The sequence below is a fragment of the Equus caballus genome, chromosome 16, assembly GCF_041296265.1.
Source record: "Equus caballus isolate H_3958 breed thoroughbred chromosome 16, TB-T2T, whole genome shotgun sequence".
Taxonomy (NCBI): domain Eukaryota; kingdom Metazoa; phylum Chordata; class Mammalia; order Perissodactyla; family Equidae; genus Equus; species Equus caballus.
The window spans coordinates 51,331,249-51,340,905 of NC_091699.1; positions in this window are offsets into that span (position 1 = coordinate 51,331,249).

Genomic DNA, 9,657 nt, shown 5'->3' on the forward strand with positions numbered 1-9,657 from the left:
TAGCCATGTGCGAGGTCATGGTTAGAGCTCGAAGGATGAAACAGAATATGAGCCACTTTGTGTGATGTTCCCAAACAGGCAGAGTAAAACCATATACTCTAAGGATACACACATGGATGGTATAGTCGGCTCAGAAGAGCAGGGGCGTGATCCTCAGCACCAGACTTGCAGTTAGCACAGGGAAGGGGCCCTTAGAGGTGCTGATAATCTTTTTTTTGGCTTGAGTGACAGGAATTCATCTTATTCTCCATTTTACACACTTTTTTGGTATATGTGCTGTATTTCACACACAAGCTTTTTTAAAGAGAGGTTTCTGGAATTCACAACTTAAATTTCTCAGTAAGTGTGAAGTGGAATTTTTTTAAATGGCCACATCTGCAGTTTCACTGCAATGGTCTAGATTAGAACATTGAGGGTAAAGAGAAAAATCATGCAGGCTACATGGGGGGAAAAAAAGATTACTTATGAATGAATGAGTTTCACTTTTCATCAATAGTAGATACTAGAAGACACATTTTTCCTAAGTGTTGAGGAAACGAAATGTCAGTCTGCTTAATTGTCATAAATAATAAGAGCAAGATAGACATTTTCAGGCTTATGACACCTGGTGTTCACTATGCACAGATCTTTGCTGAAAGAACGACTAAAGGATGCTCTGTAGCGAGAGGAACCGAGGTGGGGTCAGGGAGGGGGCTATGGAAATTGGGACTACATTTAGCAGACACTCACAAACAGGACCTTAAACACGGAGGGGTTTATTGTTGTGTTAAGTCCAAGGTGGTACAGTGGCTCCTTGAGGCCGCCTGAGACTGAGTCCCTTCTCTCTCCACAGCTGCCGTCCTTAACTCCCCTAGGAGCCTTTGCACCCCCAAGTTTGAGCTACAGGCAGGAGCAGGGAGGGCAAAGGGCAAGCTAGCTGAAGAAACCATGGCCACGAGCCCAGTCCACCAGACTTGCCTTCACATCTGATCACCCATTACTGTGTCAGATCTACCCCTGACTGCAGACGTGGGGAGTAACGATATTTTAAGCTGGGCACGTTGCCACCATGATTGAAATTGAAGTCCCATGAGAAAGGAAGAAGGGTAGAAAGAATACTGGGAAGGCAGCCAGCAGTGCTTGCCACAGGATGCAGGAAGAAGTGGTGAGCAAAGAAACTGGTAAACATTGCAAAAATCAATAATTGACTAACCTCTAGCAAGACAAAAAAAGAAGACAAATTATGACTATTGGGAATGAAATAAGGCTATCACTGCAGACCCCACAGACGTCAAAAGGACAGTGAGGGGATACTGTAAGTACCCACATAAATATGACAATTTGATGATGAAATGGACCAATTTCTTGAAAAGCACAAACTACCACAACTCACCCAAGATGAAGTAGATAATTTGCTCCATAATAAGAATAGTGAATTCATAATTTTAAAACTCCTGAAAAAGAAATCTCCAAGGCTAGATAGTTTTACTGGAGAATTGATATACAGCTTTAATGCAGTTCCTATCAAAATCCCAATAAGATCTTTAGATAAAGACAAGATTATTCTAAAATGTATCAGGAAAGGCAAGAGAAGTAGAATAGCTTAAACAGTTTTTAACTAAAAGAATAAAGCAGGAGGAATCACTCCCCACTTCAAGGCTTATTACACAGCTACAGTAATCAAGATGGTAGGCACGTAGACCAGTGGAAGAGAACAGAGAACTCAAGTAGCCCCACACAAGTACGGCCGACTGATTTTTGATGAAGGTGCAAAATGAGCTCAATGGAGATAGTGGTCAGTAAATGGTGCTGGAGTGATTGGGTATACATAGGCCAAAAAAGAACCCCAACCTAAAACTCAGACATTATACAAAAATTAAAGTGGATCATAGATTTAAATGTAAAATGTAGAACTATAAAAACTTTAGGAGAAAACCTTCAGGACCTAGAGCTTGAACAATTGAAGAATTGTTAGGCACAAGACCGAAAGCACAATTCATAAAGAAAAAAATTGAGAAATTTGACTTAACTAAAATGAAAAGATTTTGCTCCAACAAAGACCTTGTTAAGAGAATGAAAAGAAAAGCTACAGACCAAGAAAATATTTGCAAACTCCGTATCTGATAAAGGACTCATGTAGAATATATAAAGAACTCTAAAAACTCAACAATAAAAGGAAAATCCAATTAGAAAATGGGCAAAAGCAGGGCCGGCCTGGTGGCGCAGCAGTTAAGTTCGCACGTTCCACTTCAGCAGCCTGGGGTTCGCTGGTTTGGATCCCGGGTGCGGACATGGCACCACTTGGCAAGCCATGCTGTGGTAGGCGTCCCACATATAAAGTAGAGGAAGATGGGCACGGATGTTAGCTCAGGGCCGGTATTCCTCAGCAAAAAGAGGAGGATTGGCAGCACATGCTAGCTCAGCGCCAATCTTCCTCAAAAAAAAAGGGCAAAAGATGTGGAGATATTTCACTGAAGAGGATATATAAATGGCAAATACATGAAAGATGTGCAACATACTAGCCATTAGGGAAAGGCAAATTAAGACCATAATGAGATATCATTACACACCTAACAACTGAAATAAAAAATAGTGATAATACCAACTACTGGCAAGGATTTGGAGAAGCTGAATCTCTCGTATGTTGTTGCTGGGACTGTACGTGGTACAGTTACTCTGGAAAATAGTTTGGCAGTTCCTTAAGAAACTAGACATGTGCTTAACATATAACCCAGTGACCATACTCCTGGGCATTTATTCCAGAGAAATGAAAACTATGTCCACCACAAATGGACATAGCAAATAGAAAAACTAGACAAATGTTCATAGCAGCTTTTTAATCATCAAAAGCTTAAAAAAACCCCAAATGTTGCTTGCATTCTTGCTTAATGAATGCTGGATAATTTGAATTTGTTGTTTATGCTCCATCAGTTAAAAAAATGAGCACAGATCTTCCGCTTAATGGAGGTTGCCAAGTCATCATCAAAGATCTAGGTCTTAGTATAATTTCCCTTCCTTCAGTTTGGAATTAAAATATTACACACAAATGGGTGAAATAAGTACAGTAATAAATTTCTGACATGGCTTGCAATCTACAAGGGCATTCCTTCACTTGGTTCTGTACTTTTGGGAGTAATGGAGTGAAAAATTTTTAAAGTTTTTATTATTCTGTAGAAAAACCAACCAACTGACCCACAAAATGCCCTTCAGTAGGTGCCTGGTTAAACTGCGGTGCAGCCATACCATGGAATACTGCTCTACTCAGCATAAAAAGGAACAAACTGACACATGCGGCGGCTTCAATGGATCTTGGGCATTGTGCTGAGTGAAAAAAATATGTCAAAAGATCATGTACTGTATGATTCCATATCTATAACATTCTTGAAATGACAAAATCGTAAGGATAGACAACAGATTAGTGGTTGCTGGGGGTTGGGAATGGTACAGGTAAGTGGCTCCGTGTATAAAGGGGTAGCTTGACGGAGATCTTGCTGGGGATGGGATAGTTCTTGACTGCAGTGGTCGTTACACGAATCTCCGTGTGATAAAATGGAATGGAAGTGTACACATCGTACAGCGTCAAACTCCTGGTTTTGATATAGTACTATACTTATGGAACGAAGGCGTCCTCTACGTCGGGGAAGCTGAGTGAATGGTACACAGGACTGCTCTGTACTGTCTTTTTAACTTCCTATGAATCTATATTTTTATTTCAAAATAAAAAAAATTTTATTTTCAGTGGTGAGCAAAGAAACTGGTAAAACATATTAATAAGCTGAAATGTGTGATCTTTTTAAAGGTGTGCTTTCCACGTTTAAAAACAAGACAGAACAAGCTTTCTGGAGTCTGCATCACAGTCTTGTGGGACATCAGATAGGGTAGTTCAAGGTCAGTTGCAGTGACTCCTGGCCTTGGCTGGAGGGACAGGTAGGAGGCACTCAGGCCCCAGCAGCCTTTTGTCACAGGGCTGAGGAAATGGACCAGCAAGTGACAGCACCCAGCTCTGTGGATGGAACCCTAGTGTGCCTACCGCTGCCCAGCTCACCAGGCACTTCCCAGGACAGCCCTGACTCCTAACATTCCAGGTCCCCCCTGCTTGAAATCATGGAGGACATCCAGCCTCTGGGTTACCTCAGAGGTGTCAGGCCTGGAATGTTCTGCGACAGCATAGATGCCCTTTCCCCAGCAGAGGACAGGAGAACAGGACCTGCTGTCCCAGAGACCCAAGGTTGGTGCCTCTGGGGAAGCGGGGAGGCAGCAAGAGGGCTGGGATTGCGGGGACGGGCCCCTCGCGGCCAGGTGGACATCTGGGCTGGCACAGGGCCTGAACCCCAGTGAGGAGTGGCAGACGGGGTCAGGAGAGAGGCACAGCCCCTAAAGTTACAAGGGAAAATTCTGCTGTCAGCCCAGCAGGCTGCAGGTCAGGTATGTGAAGGCAGCCAGTTTAGGCAAATCTAGTCCCCCTGGACTCTGTCCAGCCTCAAGTGCCGGGCATCTTCCCAGGCAGATCCCCTGTTGGGCTTCCATGCTGCTGCTCACCACCTTCTGGCTCCAGTGTGTGAGATGCGCTCACCTTCAGGTGGCCTCCCCGTGGGACTCTGACCCACATCCAGTGCCTGTCACAGCACCGCCCACCCTAGAGGAGCTGGAGATTCAGGCACTAATTCATCCTGTTTTCTGAGTACCTGTCTTGTGCTGGGTGCTGTTCCAGGGGACGATGATGTCCTGCCCTCCAGGAGCCAAGCTTCCAGGTGGTCTTTGGATCTGTGCTGGGAGCCAAGCCCCTTCCCTCAGACCAGTCTGAAAGACCTCACTTCCCCCAGAACCATCTGGCTGGGCATTACAGTGGGACTTAGTGAGTGGTGGGGATCTGGGGCCTCAGGGACGCCGCCAGTCCACTCAGCCAAGAGACTCCATGGACCAGAATCTCCAGGCAGACTTTATTTCCCCCCTGTCCTCACATGGCCGCTGGGGGGAAGCAGGAGACACCAACCGGGGCCCTGAAGGGAAGCGTGGGTCAGCACAGCCTGCTTTTCCCACTGCTGCAGTGGCTCTTCTGTAATGGACGTCACCCTACCAGAGGAAGAACTTTTGTCCTTTCACACAGGGCCTGTGTCATTTAAGTGGCTGATATCAGAGATGATCCTGAAAGTGAGGCTTAGTCTACCCAAAACCCAGAACAATGGGGGCCATGTCCTGGGGAGAACAGCAGCACCCCACCCCACCCCAGGCTGGCCTTCCTCAGGTTCCAGGCACCAGGCACTCCAGGGTGTGTGGGCGCCAGGTGGAGTGTCTTGAGTGCCCTCCCAGCCCTGGGGGCAGCACCAGCTCTGCCAGGTCATGGGCAGCCTCATCCCTCCTGTGGGAGGGTCTGAGTATGTGTGAGACCTGTGTGGACAGAATACCCAGGGATGTGGACCCACTGTAGCCTGGCTGGGAAAGAGGCCAGCCAGGAGGGTCAGGTTCCCTTAGCCCCTGGGCCAGGCTTGACATAGCATCCCCTGGGCCTGTCCTGAGCATCTGTTGCTCAGAGTCAAGCTCCCAAGATGCTTACTGTTGACCCAGGGGCCATCCAGGTGGAATAAGGATCTCACGTACCAGATGTTACTAGAAAGGCAGAAGTGGGCAATCCATAGGGCAGAGAGGGTGTGCCTGCTGGGTCCTAGGGCTGCTTCGCTCTCTGGCTCAGGCCTGGCCTCTGGCAGCTGTTGGCTGGGCAGGGGTGCCCAGACTGAGTTTCCCGGCCTGCCTGCCCCTTCTCTCTGTATTTACGGGTTTTCTTTAAATGTTCCCATTACTCAGGCCTCTGGTCGGCACTGAGACAGAAATAAATCTCCCACAAGGCAGCCCAGCCAGGAGCCGGGAATCCAATTCCCTGTCAAAGGCCGGAAGAGGCCCCTGTGCAGAGCATGCCAGACCACAGTGGCCCACACACTCCACATGGCCATGAATACGGCCATGCACACATACATGTGTACATGCGTGCATTCACACATGTATACCCCCTTATGCATAGATACCTCACAGCCACATGTGCAGATGCTCACATTTGCACACTCAGATTTGCCTAATGCACACACACATGCATTCACACACACACACCCCATGCACACAGATTGGCCTCACATTCACACATGCATTTATGTGTACACCCTCCCATCTCAACTTGATTCACGCACACATATATGTACTTACAGCCCCTCATCACCCACATACACACATGCAAACTCACTCCACACACACACTCATGCACATACTCCCTGACAGCCAGGCTTACACTCAGTTGTGACCACACACTTTGGGGTCACACACTCAGTCATCCTCAAGGCATTGGTGGGCGAGACAAGTGGTGAGGCTGTGGAGGGTGGGGAGATGAGGCAGCCCCTGTGTAGCTTCGGAGGAGAGTGGCCTCATGGGAATGCAGGCCCAAGGCTGCCAGGGCTTCTGAATTTTTAAGAGAAGCTGGAAAGCTGAATTTTTATGTGAAATATCCTGATTTTTAAATGTTGGCTCAAGATGTTGAAAATACTGTGAGGGCCAAACCAAACACATCTCTGAGCCAAATTCCACCCACAGGCGGCATTCTCAGACCACGGATCCATACAGACACACACACAAATAGACACACACATACACAGGCATACATACAAATAAATACAAATAGACACACTGGTACACACACACACACACAAGTAGACGCACCAAAAGGCATATGCAAATGGACATACAGATACATATACAGACACACGTAGGCAAACATACACACAGACACACACAGGCATACATACAAATAGAATCACAAACAGACACACAATACAAAGACACAACAGACACATAGCTAGGCACATAAATGAACAGACACATGTATACAAATTCACATACATACAAATATACAAATAAACACACACGATTATAGATACATACATACACACAAACACATAACAGACACACAACACACTTCTCTATATCTCTGATGTGGGTGAGCTTCTTGGGGATAGGGAACCTGGCAGTGTGGCCTCTGGGCAGGGCCAGGGCATGGTTCACACCAATGCTGTCCCCTGACTCAGACATGCTGGAGCAGGAAAAGGGTGCTGTGGCAAAGGGTCCCAGGAGGAACCCACTGTCTTGGGCTGACTGGAGAGCACAGCGTGGGCAGTGGAGAGAGCAGGTGGAGGGCTCCGCGCGGCAGGGCCGCGAGAGGAGTTTGGAGCCACGTGCACTGAGGCTCTGCAAAGGGAGCATGGGGTGGCCATAAACCCACCCTCGCATGCCCACAACCCCGTCTCCTCCTCACCATTGGGAAGCAAAGCCAACAGGAGCCCCATGGGGGCTGCTGTCTGCAGAGCTCCCTACCAGAGCCGCTGGCAATGTCCCCACCCTGCAGTGTTCTGTCTGAGGAGAAGCAGACTGAAAACCACGGGACCTTCAAATCAGGAAGCCTTTGGAAGGATTGAGACTGCCTCTCTACCTCCAACCAAATTGCACTAAGAGTGGGGGAGGGGCCTGAAGAATAGGTGCGTAATTAACGCAGGAACATGAAGGGGCCCCACCTCTCCTCTCACCCACAGATGGAAGGCCCAGGTCAGCAGGAATGGTTGTGGGTCTAGAATCCTGTCTTCTGCCTCCCAGACCCTGGCCCCTTTCCTGACCCCCAGCCCTTGGACAGGGAGGAGTTGCACAGATTTGGCACACCCGTCACCTCTTGGCCCTCACTGCCTACATGACCATGATGCTTAAGAAAGAGGATACCTATCACTTGGGGATGTCCTGGCCTTGGGTCCTGAGGGCCCCAAGTCTGCCTAAGGGGAAGATAGGGGCCCTGTCCAGGCAGGCAAAGACCAACCTGGGGGCCCAGTGGGGAGCAGTGTAAGCAGGACAGCCCCGGCTCCCATTCCCAGGGGTGTCTGATGCCCCTCTTCAGTACTCAGAGCCATGGGCCCTCCGGACCACTGAGGCTCCAGGGCAACTCATCCTGCCCACCCCATGGATGGAGTCACTGAGGGTCCGAGCTGGCTGGGCCACAGGGCCCCATCTTCCAGGAGACCTGGACAGGGACCTGACCTCAGAGGAGAAGCTGAGGTTCAGAGAGGGAAGGTGGCTTGCCCAGGATCACACAGCACACCCACGGAGCCAGCCAGGGCCCAGGCCCCTGCCTGGCTCTGGAGTCCCCTCCTCCTCTGCCCAAAAGGAGGCTCCTCTGCCCCAGCCAAGGCTTGTTTCAGTTGGCCATGGTAGCCTCAGGCTGGGATCATTCTCCTGGAGTTGGCCGAGGAGGCATCAGGGACAAGCATCGGGACCCAGCCCAGCCTGTGTGCTGGAGGTGTGCAGCGAGCCCCACTCCTCCTGCCCCTCTGACTAGGGTCCCCACAGGCAGACCACTCTGCTAACAACCAAGGCAGAGCCAGGACCCTCCTAGAACCCCCCAGGGCAGGTGCATGTCTCCTCACACACCCTTGGAGCAGGGCTGTGTCCTGTCACCCTCCACCCCCAGGCAGGGCTGTGTCCTCCTCACACCCCCCAGAGCACAGCTGTGTCCTCTCAGCTTCCTGGGCAGGGTCATGTGCCTTTTGAACTTCAGAGAACTCAGCCCCCTTTCCCCTGTCTCTTCTCCCTCTGACCACTTCGCCAGGGTGAGGGCTGCCTACTCTGGGCAGGTGTGTGGGACCCAGCTCAGTCCTCGTTCTCCACGAGCTTGCAGGCTGAGGGTAGGGAGAGCAATCTCTTTCATTCCCCTGGACCCCGGAGACCCTGCTCTGAGCTGGGAGCTATAGACTCACCCAGCCTCCCCTCAAAGCCTGTGTCCCAGGGCCCTCAGGAGGGTACATTCCTTCCAAGGGTCTTCAGAATCCCTCTCCCAGCCTGGGCTGGGGAGAAACAGCCAGAGAGGTGCAGGGCCTGTCCACATGCCCAAGACAGGTGGGATCTAGAGGCCACCTTACTGGCCTGATTTGGAGTCCAGGTGAGGTGCCCAGACACCGTGGCTAAGGAGTCAGGGTCTCTTGGTACCCGCCTCCCTGCCTTCCCACTGCCCGGCTCGGCTGGTGTTTACGTGTTCCCTGCGGCTTGGCTGGGCTGTGAGGCCTTGAAGGAGAAGTGACCACCTGGCTCCAGCCCCTGCTCAAGGCAAACAGGGTCCTGACTGCCTGCCAGGCCCGCTGAGGGCTCCCACTTCCTCTGCCAACACCTGGATGGCCCAGACGGGGCTCAGGGCCTCTGAGTGGATAGGCCAGCCCTGGCCCAGGAGCCCCCAGTCTAAGGGAGGAGACTTGGTCCTGGCCTAGGGTCTTAGACTGATGTAAGAGGTCCAGTCCTGTCCTGGACATCCAGTCTGAGGGAAGAAATGGTGCTCAGTCTAAAGGGAGAGGCTTGACCCTGTCCTAGGTGCAAAAATCCTGAGGGAGGGAGGGCCGGCCTCATCAAGGTGTCCAATTGGATATGGAAGGCCTGGTTCTGCCTGGGGACACCAAACCTGAGAGGGGGTACTCAGCATGTCCTGGGGGCATTTAGTCCAAAGGGGAAACACAGCCCTATCTTGGGGGTCCATCTGAAGGGACGGGGGTAACAAGTCTGAGGTGGGAGACACAGCCCTGGCCTGGAGGGCACCCGGTCTGAGGGGTGAGTACAGCCCTGCCTGGGGGTTCCCAGTCTGAACATTTCAAGGTGAGTGCATCTCATGGA